At 38.1% G+C, this 10,387-nt stretch overlaps 1 pseudogene; it reads right to left on the bottom strand.

Annotated features, from left to right (window-relative positions):
• Nucleotides 1-1,360: 1,360 nt before the first annotated feature.
• LOC103595133 overlaps nt 1,361-10,387 on the bottom strand; it is a 56,480-nt pseudogene continuing 47,453 nt past the window's right edge.

Genomic DNA, 10,387 nt, shown 5'->3' with positions numbered 1-10,387 from the left:
TAAGCTCTTGGTTGTGTTTTTTATTTCATTGAGTGAATCTTTCAGTCCCATGAGTTCTGCTACGATATTTTTTAAGATGTTCTCTTTGTAAATATCTTCATTCATAGCCTGGATTTTTTTTTTTTTTTTCTCATTTCATTATGTTGTCTGAGTCTTGTCCTATCTCAGTGATTTTCCTTAAGATTGTAGCTGATTGAAATAAGGTACAAAGCAACCTCTAAAATCAATTAAAAAGCTCATCAAAGGACTTTTAGAACTGAGGGAGAGGGGATGAATAAATATTTGGGAGTCAGGGAAGCAGTACCGTGATATATAATACCAGGAGCCATCGTCCACATTGTGAACAGCACCCTTTGGAGTTGTGCAGGGGACAGCTTGTACAGCTTTATGTGGCAGCCCCTGGTAGGAGTTGGTCAGAAAAGATTTCTTAAGAGAGGTGACATATGAGAAATTTTACAAAGATGAATAGGCAAAGGAAATAGAGAAGGGACTTTACAAACAGAGTCACATTCAGGGAAAAGTGAGGCATTATGACTAAAGTAGGTTTTATGTATTAGAATGGTGAGAGATAAGGCTAAAGAGTTACTGTATGTCTATGATCTTTTTTATTTTTTTTTTTCCAGCTAGCCAGTACAGGGATCTGAACCCTTGACCTTGGTGGTATCAGCACCATGCTCTAACCAGTTGAGCAAACCTACCAGCCTTGGATAATCTTGATATGCACATTTTTTCCCATTGTAACATCTCTGAAATTGGCATACATCTTGCAACTGATTGTGTCTTGTATCATCATAAGAAATTGGAATTATTTTATTAATAATGGCATCTTAAATATGGTAACATATGGTAGGTTTGAGCTAGACTCCATGTCCTTTATGTCATGCTTTTAAATTTTATCCTATACATAATTGGAAGCTAGGCAGACTTTAAGTAGAAAAATATCATGGTCAATTTTGTTTAAAGTAATGTAATTCTGGTGATATTTATTGTAATCCCTGTATAATATCCAAAAAATTAGTAACAGTGTAGGAATTCAGGCAAGGTCTGTAGAGGACCTATTGCCAGGGGTATGCTGTGGGGGTTCCTGGTATAAGAAGTGTTTGATAAAATCCAGAAGATAGGTGAGGTGGTGCCAGTTGATGGTGAGAAAAGAATCATATATGAAGCTGAGGTTTCTGGATTTTTTTTTTTCTTTTAAACGTTTTGTTCTTTCAAAAACATTTGAAAACCTTTCCTAAAGCAGTTACATTGAAATATCTTAGAATTAATGACTGTTCATAAAGTTTACCCAGAGGTTGCATGAAGTTACTGCAAATGCTTATGACAGAATGACAGTGTCTTCATCTCTTCATAGAGGTGCCTAACAGAAGCTGTACAGTATATTTAATATAATGGAATAACATGCTTGATTGGAAACAAAGCATCTATCTCAAAGCTGTTTGGTGACGAAGGAGATTCTTCGTGTTGTGTTCAAGGATGAGTTCTCCTCCCTTGTTTAGAAGAATGCTGCTTGTATTAACTTTACTGCCTTTGCAGGCAGAATTGGTACTAATCTTATTCTCACTCTTGCAGAAAGACCTGAAATGATTTCCTGTAGATTTAGCAGTGTTGATTCTCTGAAATTCAGAATCGCAATAAAGAGTCTGTCTGTGCCATCCAGCTCTCTTGTATATATGACAGAGTTGCTGTTATTCTTCAAATTGCAAAACCAGCCTCTGCTTAGGAGGAGCTCATTGTTATGAAGTAGACTTAAATCTTGATACTTCAAACTTATCTGGGATGAGTCTTTTGGGCATTAACATTCACAGTTTGGTAATCTGAATTGGTGGGTAGCCAGGTGTGTGAAGTAGACTTAAATCTTGATACTTCAAACTTATCTGGGATGAGTCTTTTGGGCATTAACAATCACAGTTTGGTAATCTGAATTGGTGGGTAGCCAGGTGTGATTGACTTCAGGAAAACCGGCATTTGAGCTATTGTCCCACTGCATTGGTGACTTGGAGAGAAGGGTGCTTATGTCATAGCTTTAATTGAGATTTGTGGCTAAAATATTTGCCATTCCTATTTCTTCTCCACAGTAAGTTATGGGAGTTCCAGGGAGTGTTAAAAGAAGCACGTTCATGATGTTGACATATTCATTCTCCAGATAAGAAGTCAGCCAGACAATGTCTGGTCCACCGATCATCCAGTTAGGCCATTTTCTTTCTGGCATGTTTTCCATCCGGTATGTGATAACCTCATACACACCGTTCCCTGAAAGAGTGTCTGTGCTGGTGAGGTAATCATTGAAGGGAAAATCAGCTTCTCGGCAGCCTATAGTACATCGCAGCCTATAGTATATCATGGTCCTGTCCATGCTCTTCACATAGGCTTCTGTCCTCATGAACCTCTATCTGCCAGGCTCTTTGCTCTATTGGTTCATGGTCTGCTGGAAGCTCTGGACAATGTCATGCACTCCCACCTGTGTGGTGATGAAATTGGGGTACAGCTCCGAGTAGTGTGTGACCGCGCCTGGGATTTAGGTCTTATTTGCTTGGATCTCGTCTCTTAGATGCTTTGCTTCTAGAAGAAATTTAATAGCATGGAAACTAAAGCCATCAACACTCTTTGCAAGCCAGAACTGTGTAATTTCAGTTTTGGAGGCTGGGAAGTCCAAAGTCCAGGGAACATATCTGGTAAGAGTCTTGTCCTCATGGTTACTACAGCAACTCAGGGTATCATGTGGCCAATATGGTGGAGCAGATCGAAGTTTCTGGATTTAAAGAGAGGATGATTGGTGTAACGGTTTAGGGTACCCGTTATTAGTGTTTATTTGGCACCATAGCATAACTAAACTTTTTTGCTGGTCAGAGAGCTGACCAGTGTTAAACATTAATATATCAATAGCCAAGAAAAAATTTTCTCAGGAACTCTTATTCTAATATCTGTCAGTCTAACACTTGTTAGTTAGCTGCTCAACAAAATAATAATTATAATATATGCTTATGTTGGTTGGAGGCCTAAATTATTAGACATTTAAAAATTACTGACTAAAAAAAATTGTTCAGAATCTCTCATCCTAACATCCATTCCAGGAAAAAGACATTGCTAATGTTTGGACCAAAATAATAATCCCAGTATGAGTCAGTCATAGTTTTGGGCCATAGACTAGATCCCCTCTTGTTTACATCTAGTAGAACAAGATCAAAATAAATGCTTAATTATATATTCTTTTCATCATTTAAGAAGAGTAGTACATGTCATAGGATTTACTGGCCTGGACACTAGTTTATACATGCTCATATTTAAGAAACTAGCCATTTTAAAGAATTAGTGTTTTAACAGAATTTATCTTTCATATTAGAATGAAGTCATAGTAGATCCACACTTATGTGCAATGATGGAGAGGTAAATGTGACATGTAGTTGGAAATAACTGTATATTTTTTACTTAACTTACTATATGAAGACCTCTCTTATGTGCAACTTTAAATTCCCTTGCCACCACCACTTAAACCAACCACTGCTGCTGCAACCAATTCCATGCTGTCGGACAATTGCAGCCTGGTAGTCTCTTTCATCAGGGTCAGTTTGTTCTGCATTCTTCTTCCAGTGGGGGACAGGAGTCAATGTATAAATTCTTCCTCTTTTGTCCTTTAGTCAGGAGCTCTGAGTCACATTTCATAGGTTTCCCAAAAGGTTGGAGTAATGTTTGTAGTGGTGGGATTAAGTACTAACAACCTCGTCTACATTACTGGTTTATAATACAAATGTGTTACAAAAATGAAGCAGATTTTCAAAATGATACATAATTTACATTTGTTAGTGTACTTTCAGTTGTAACAAAAAACCAGCCTCAAATTGAAGTAAACAAAATTACTAACCTATGTAATTGAAAAGTCCAGAGGGGTTATTGGTTTCAGACAAATCAATGACCCGGTTTCTTTCAGTTTTCCCACTCTGCTTTTTGTGGTGTCATATTTATCCCAAGGCAGCCACCTTGAGGTGCTTAAGATTGCTAGAACCTTCTGCATTTATATCTACTTGGGAAGAAAATGTTCTGTATCTGAACATTCCCGGAAAAAATCTTAGGTTCATTGTGATTTGACAGGCTTAGGTTATATGCTCATCTCTGAATTGATCACTAATGCTAGAGAAACATATTGTGCTGATTGGCTTAGGCTTTGGTGTACCCCAGGGTTAAGGCATTCACACTACCACTCTCCATAAATTGGAGTAGATCAATTCCACTCAAATATTTTGGGTGAGGAAATTTGGAGTGAAAGAAGGAGAATAGCAAGGAAAGATAACAAGGACACAATTCTAGTTTATTATGAGAATGGCTTCAGATGACCTAATTGAATTGTAATATTTGGCAAAAACAAGCCAAACATGTTTAATATCATTATGTACTTATTTTATTAAGAATAAATAATAAGGGCCGGCCCGGTGGCGCACTCGGTAGAGTGCGGCACTTGGGAGTGTGGCGGCGCTCCTGCCGAGGGTTCAGATCCCATATAGAGACCCATCCGCTCACTGGTTGAGCGCGGTGCGGGCGCGACACCGAGGGTTGCGATCCCGTTACCGGTCACGAAAAAAGACAAAAAGGAAAAAAAAAAAGAATAAATAATAAAAGAACAGTTCACCAGCTAATGTTTTTCAATCACTCCTAATAATACGTAAATAATTACTTGCAGTCTTACATTTAAGCCATGCAGTGTTAGGCGATTCTTGTTCTTTGTTTTCTTTGTGTAAATGTATTCTTGTCCATTTACATTCAGAAAAAAACATTTTTCTGGACAAATATGCTTAGGAATAAGAGTTTAAATATGGCTGTGTGATTCAGTGTGCTCATCTTTTCCCCACACTTCTTGACTGTGGAAACCATAGGGCCAGAGATGTTGCATGATTTGCTTGAGTCTCTTAACAAGCTACCTCGGGAACTGAGTCTTAGACATGAATTATTTGACTCTCATGTTGTACTTTGTAGCTCTTAGAATCAATTCTTTGGCTGTCTATAATATTATCTTACTAAATTTTCAAATGGAGCATAATGAACTATTTTAGGAATACAGGAGATGTTCAAAGGATTGACTTCTTAAATAGAGGTGTCACAATTATATTCCTTAAAACCAAGAGAGGACCAATTGGGGATCTCTATCCCCAGTTGACATGGGGACAGGAGGATACTTTTTTGTCCTGATGGAAATGTTCCATATTTTGATTCTGATATTGAATTGGACACTTAAAAAGGGTGAATGAAAAGAAAAGCCAACCAGCCCAGTAACACTTTCCCATATAAATTTTTGTTGTTGTTATTTTTAAATAACAAGTTCTAGTTTTTATGTTTGAATAGCAATACACAAATCAGGCAGAATAGTCCGTATGAAATGATGGTCAGGTTCTACTGTATTTGCCTGGTGAGCCTTCATCTTCTAAGCACTTAAAGTATTTTCTTTTTATGATGTATTACACCTTTATTAGATGCAGCTTAAGTGTGAATAAATCAATGTATTATCTTTTAACACTTCCCCTATCAGCTTTCTTTAAATGGAAGAAGGACAGATGTCTCTTTATCACATATTCAGCTAAGGTTGCCCATTCTATAGTGCTAGTATGAGACTGTGACTCAGTCTTCTAAAGTCATTATAGACCAAAATTGTAGGCTATATCTCATTTTCTCAAAGAAACCCTAGGGCACTGGTCCTGTTGATGTTACTGAGTCTCCAAATGATGAGGATTGTAAGTGGTTTGGAGGCAGCATGAAGGGATCTTCAACAAACTGGAGACCAATGGGAAATTACACAAGTCTTATTGAATAAACTATATGATTGTCTCCCAACATGAGACTGACCCAACCATAGCCACTGGTCCATTTCTTGCTCTAGTTGGGCTTCTATTTAAGGCATCACTTATGGTGGAGTTCGTTCTTTCCCTTGGACTTGAGCCATACTGCAACAATTTTGAAAAACAAATTCCTCTAAGTTAGTCTGTTAAATGTAACTGAAAATTGTATCATCTGTCATACAGACTGTGAAGGCCCCATCACAGTCGTTCACAGTTTGTCAAGGGTCGGGCTTTTGTTTGGACTTCTCCAGGACTTAACTGTGTGCTCCCTAATAACTTTCAGTAGTTGGATATCTTACTAGCTAGGGAGAGTTAGTTATCAATCATGTTTACTGAGTATAGAACTTGGTTGTAATGGGCCTTTTTTTAAAAAAAAGAACATTGAAATTAATTAACGTCAATCATTAACTGTTGAATATTATGAAAAAAATCTCATGATCTGGTTTCTTCTTACACTTTTTTTTTTTTTTTTTGGTGACTGGCCAGTAGGGGGATCTGAACCCTTGACCTTTGTGTTACCAACACCACACTCTAACCAAGCGAGCTAATAGGCCAGCCCTGTTATAGTGTTTTATGTCATCAATTTTTTCTTTTTTCTTTTAACATTTATTTGTATGTATTTGTGGGGTACAGTGTGTTGTTTCGTTACATGCATGTACTGCACAATGATTCATTTAGGGGAGATAGCATAGTTTTGTACCCATTAATCCACCACTCGGCCCCCCACACCCCCACCCCCGTCATCATCTTTTTTCTAAATGGCTTTGTGCTGCCTCTAAAATGTTGTTATACATGTAATAGGCAAGTCAAAGCTTTATTAAGCTAGTATGTTAGTTTTATTTCCAGGATGAAGTGAACATATTTATATTTGCATGCCTTTTACATATTAACTTACTTTGAGAATTATTTCTAACTTGTCCTTATTACTTTGTTTTTTTAGTGAAAATATTCTCTTTGGAATGGGAAATCCTCTTCTTGACATCTCTGCTGTAGTAGACAAAGATTTCCTTGATAAGTAAGTATTAAACTCTTCATACGTACTTTGTGAAACTTCTGTTTGAAGAAAAACTGATGAAAACTTTATAATTGAATTTACTGTCTAACACCTTCAATTGGAGGACAACTCAGGAAATTTAAATCTGTTAATAGAAAGTGCACTGACATTATTTATTGAGTAATTGACCACAATTTTCCCTGCGAAAACTTACATGTATTTGTTCATTCCTATTGCTATTTTCACTTAAAATTTATTGTTTATTTATTTGGAAGGAGGAAGTATATATCATCTATCTAATGATTTAACTCCTAAATTTTTAAATTACTGTCAGTGAACTAAAACTATAATGGAACCATAATATAAATGGGAGAAAAGCCGGATGGTTGACTCAGTTGTTTAGAGCGCTGCCTTATAACACCAAGATCATGGGTTTGGATCTCTATACCAGCAAGCTGCAAAAACCAAAAAACAAAACAAAACAAAAAACCTCTGCTAAATGGAAGAAGAAAGAAAGACTATTAGGACAAGAAGAATATGCTGGGCATAATTCAAAGGCCAATTTGGGTAAATTTCTGTGTTAACTTAGCTGAGAAATCAGTTTGTATTTATTGAGCTAGCTGTTTGAGACTGTTTGGTACATGGAGACATTAAGTAGTAAAAAAGGATTAATGATGAGAGAGCAAAATCCCTTCACACATCCCACGTTCTGTGTCCAGGAACAACTGCTTTTTTTTTTTCCTTTTTTGTCATTTTTCGTGACCGGCAACGGATCGCAACCCTCAGTGTCGCGCCCATACCGGACCGGGACCAGCAACGGGATTGCAACCCTCGGTGTTGCGCCCGCACCTCGCTCAGCCAGTGAGCGGCCAGTCTGTATGTGGGATCCAAACCCTCAGCGGGGAGCGCCACCGCGCTCCCAAGTGGCGCACAGTAGCAGTGCGCCACCGGGCTTTTTTAATTGAGGTAAAATTCACATACATAAAATTCATCATTTTAATCATTTTAAGGTATACAATTCAGTGACTGCCAGTACATTCACAGTGCCGTACGACTGTAACCACTGTCTTAATTCAGGACATTTTCATCACCCCAAAAAGAAACCCCCACCCATTAAGCAGTCATTCACTATTCCCTCCTCTGGCCCAGTCTTTTGGGAACCACCAATATATGGCAACAAATTGTCATCTTGGAAGCAGAGAGCTGCCCTCCTCAGATACCGATCCTGCCAGCACCATTATCTTGACTTCCCAGCTTCCAGCAACATGAGAAATAAATTTCTACTGTTTATAAATACACCAATGTATGGTGTATTGTTTATAGTAGCACAAACAGACTAAGACATATACCACGTGAATTAAATGTATTCTTAGTATGAAAATGATTCCAAATTCTTTGGATAAAATATTGTTTTTCTGAATCTGCATTTTTAAAAAGTATTTGGCTTTTTCAGTAAAAGAAAATTATCAATGTAAAACTAATATGAGTTAAAACATGAACTAGTTTTGAAGGTTTTAAAGGAAAAATGTCATTCCCTTGCTGCATTTTCTACCTCTCCCCTTGCTTTCACCCCATTCCCCATAAGTGCTGTTTCCCCAGAAGAAACCATTTTTAATTCCATTACCTTTTTTTTTCTTGTATCTGCCTATTTCTAAATAATATACAGGTGGCTGTCCATATGCATGGGTTTCACATCCATAGATTCAACCAACCACTGATGTAACGTATTTGAAAAGAAAATTGAATCTGTACTAAACATGTACAGAATTTTTTACTTGTCATTATTCCCTAAGTAATACAGTATAACAACTATTTACATGGTATTTATATTGTATTAAGTATTATAAGTAATCTAGAGGTTTAAAGTATACATGAAGATGTGCATAGGTTATATGTGAATACTAAGTTATTTTTTTGTTTTGTTTTGTCTTTTTGTCTTTTTCCGTGTCCGGCAACGGATCGCAACCCTCAGTGTTGCCCCCGTACCGGACTGGGGACCGGCAACGGGATCACAACCCTTGGTGTCGCTCCTGCGCCTCGCTCAGCCAGTGAGCGGGAACCGGTCTGTATGTGGGATCTGAACCCTCGGGCGGGAGCGCCGCCGCGCTTCCCAAGTGGCGCACTTATCCAGTGCACCACCGGGCCGGCCCCCTAAGTTATTTTATATAAGGCACTTAAGCATTATTGGAGTTTGGTATCCTCAGGAGGTCCTGGAACCAATCCCCCATGGTTAACAAGGGATGACTATACTAATATTGCTACATATGGTTTTCACAAGGGTGATTGCAGAGGCAAAAAATAAAAATTGCTTTTATGGAAGGAAAGGATGAAGGAACATGATTATCAGAGGATGGCTTCCAGAGCAGAGGACACAGTAGCACTCTGTGTAGGGCAAACTTCTTGGTCTTTAAGTCCCCGTGGAAGGAGATCATCTAATTATGATACTGGGTTATAGGATTCTCTGTGATCTTCTGAGAAGTTTGCTTTTGCCATTCTTACTGGGATTTTTATACTGTCTTTGTTTTGTTTTTCTTTTAAACTGTTGTAGAGTCTTTGATTACTTCTTACCTCCTTGCTTACCAGGTTTCAGTAACTAGTAAACCCCCCAGTACATTCCTGAGTGTTAACTGCGAAATTAGATGAATTGAAAGGTCAGTTTCTCATTTGTCCCATCTACCTAGCAGTTCAAAACTTAAGGGCTGTTTCTCTAGCTATTTCTTTGTCAAGTTTAATTATTGTCTATTGACTCATTATGATAGTGAAGGATTTGGCTCTCTTTCACCTACCACCATTTTTTCTTCTCCAAATGATTATATTACATTAAAAAATTAATAATCATTGTGAACAAAATTGTTGATTGTGATTACTGATACAACTTTTTGTTTTTTCTTGCAGTTTCTTATTGTGTCCTATGTTCATTTGTACCATTTTCTATAACCTTATTGAAATTTCTCTATGAAATGTCATGTGCCTGTTAACCACCTCCCTTTTTCCACAATCAGTAAATCTATCAACTTCTTTTCTTCTAGTGACCTCCCTTTCAGAGTTCTCCGTCTTTGTGCTTCAAACTGGACTGGTTGTGTTGTTAGGCCTTTTTTTTTGTTTTTAAACAGCATTCTTCCTGAAACTTCCTATGTGCCTTTCTCTTTTTTTGGATTTCTTGTTTTCTACATTCAATACCTTCTTTCTTGGTTTCTTCCTTTTCTTTTTCTTTTTTTGGTGGAGCATGTCCTTCAGCAGCTTCCTAATAAAAAGAGTGCATAAGTGCATGTGTGGTACATTTTTTTCTGAATCCTTGTATATGTCTGATAATTAAAAAAAAATTTTGGGGGGCCGGCCCGGTGGCGCACTGCGCTAGTGCGCCGCTTGGGAAGCGCGGCTGCACTCCCGCCGAGGGTTCGGATCCCACATACAGGCCGGTTCCTGCTCACTGGCTGAGCGAGGCGCAGGGGCAACACCGAGGGTTGCGATCCCGTTGCCGGTCCCGGTCCGGTACGGGGGCGACACTGAGGGTTGCGATCTGTTGCCGGACATGGAAAAAGACAAAAAAAATATATATATATTTTTT

This window comes from Galeopterus variegatus, unplaced genomic scaffold, assembly GCF_000696425.1.
Source record: "Galeopterus variegatus unplaced genomic scaffold, G_variegatus-3.0.2 Scaffold1689, whole genome shotgun sequence".
In the NCBI taxonomy this organism is placed as follows: Eukaryota; Metazoa; Chordata; class Mammalia; order Dermoptera; family Cynocephalidae; genus Galeopterus; species Galeopterus variegatus.
The sequence above is the reverse complement of the archived record's forward strand: the minus strand, read 5'-3'. Positions and strand labels throughout refer to the sequence as shown.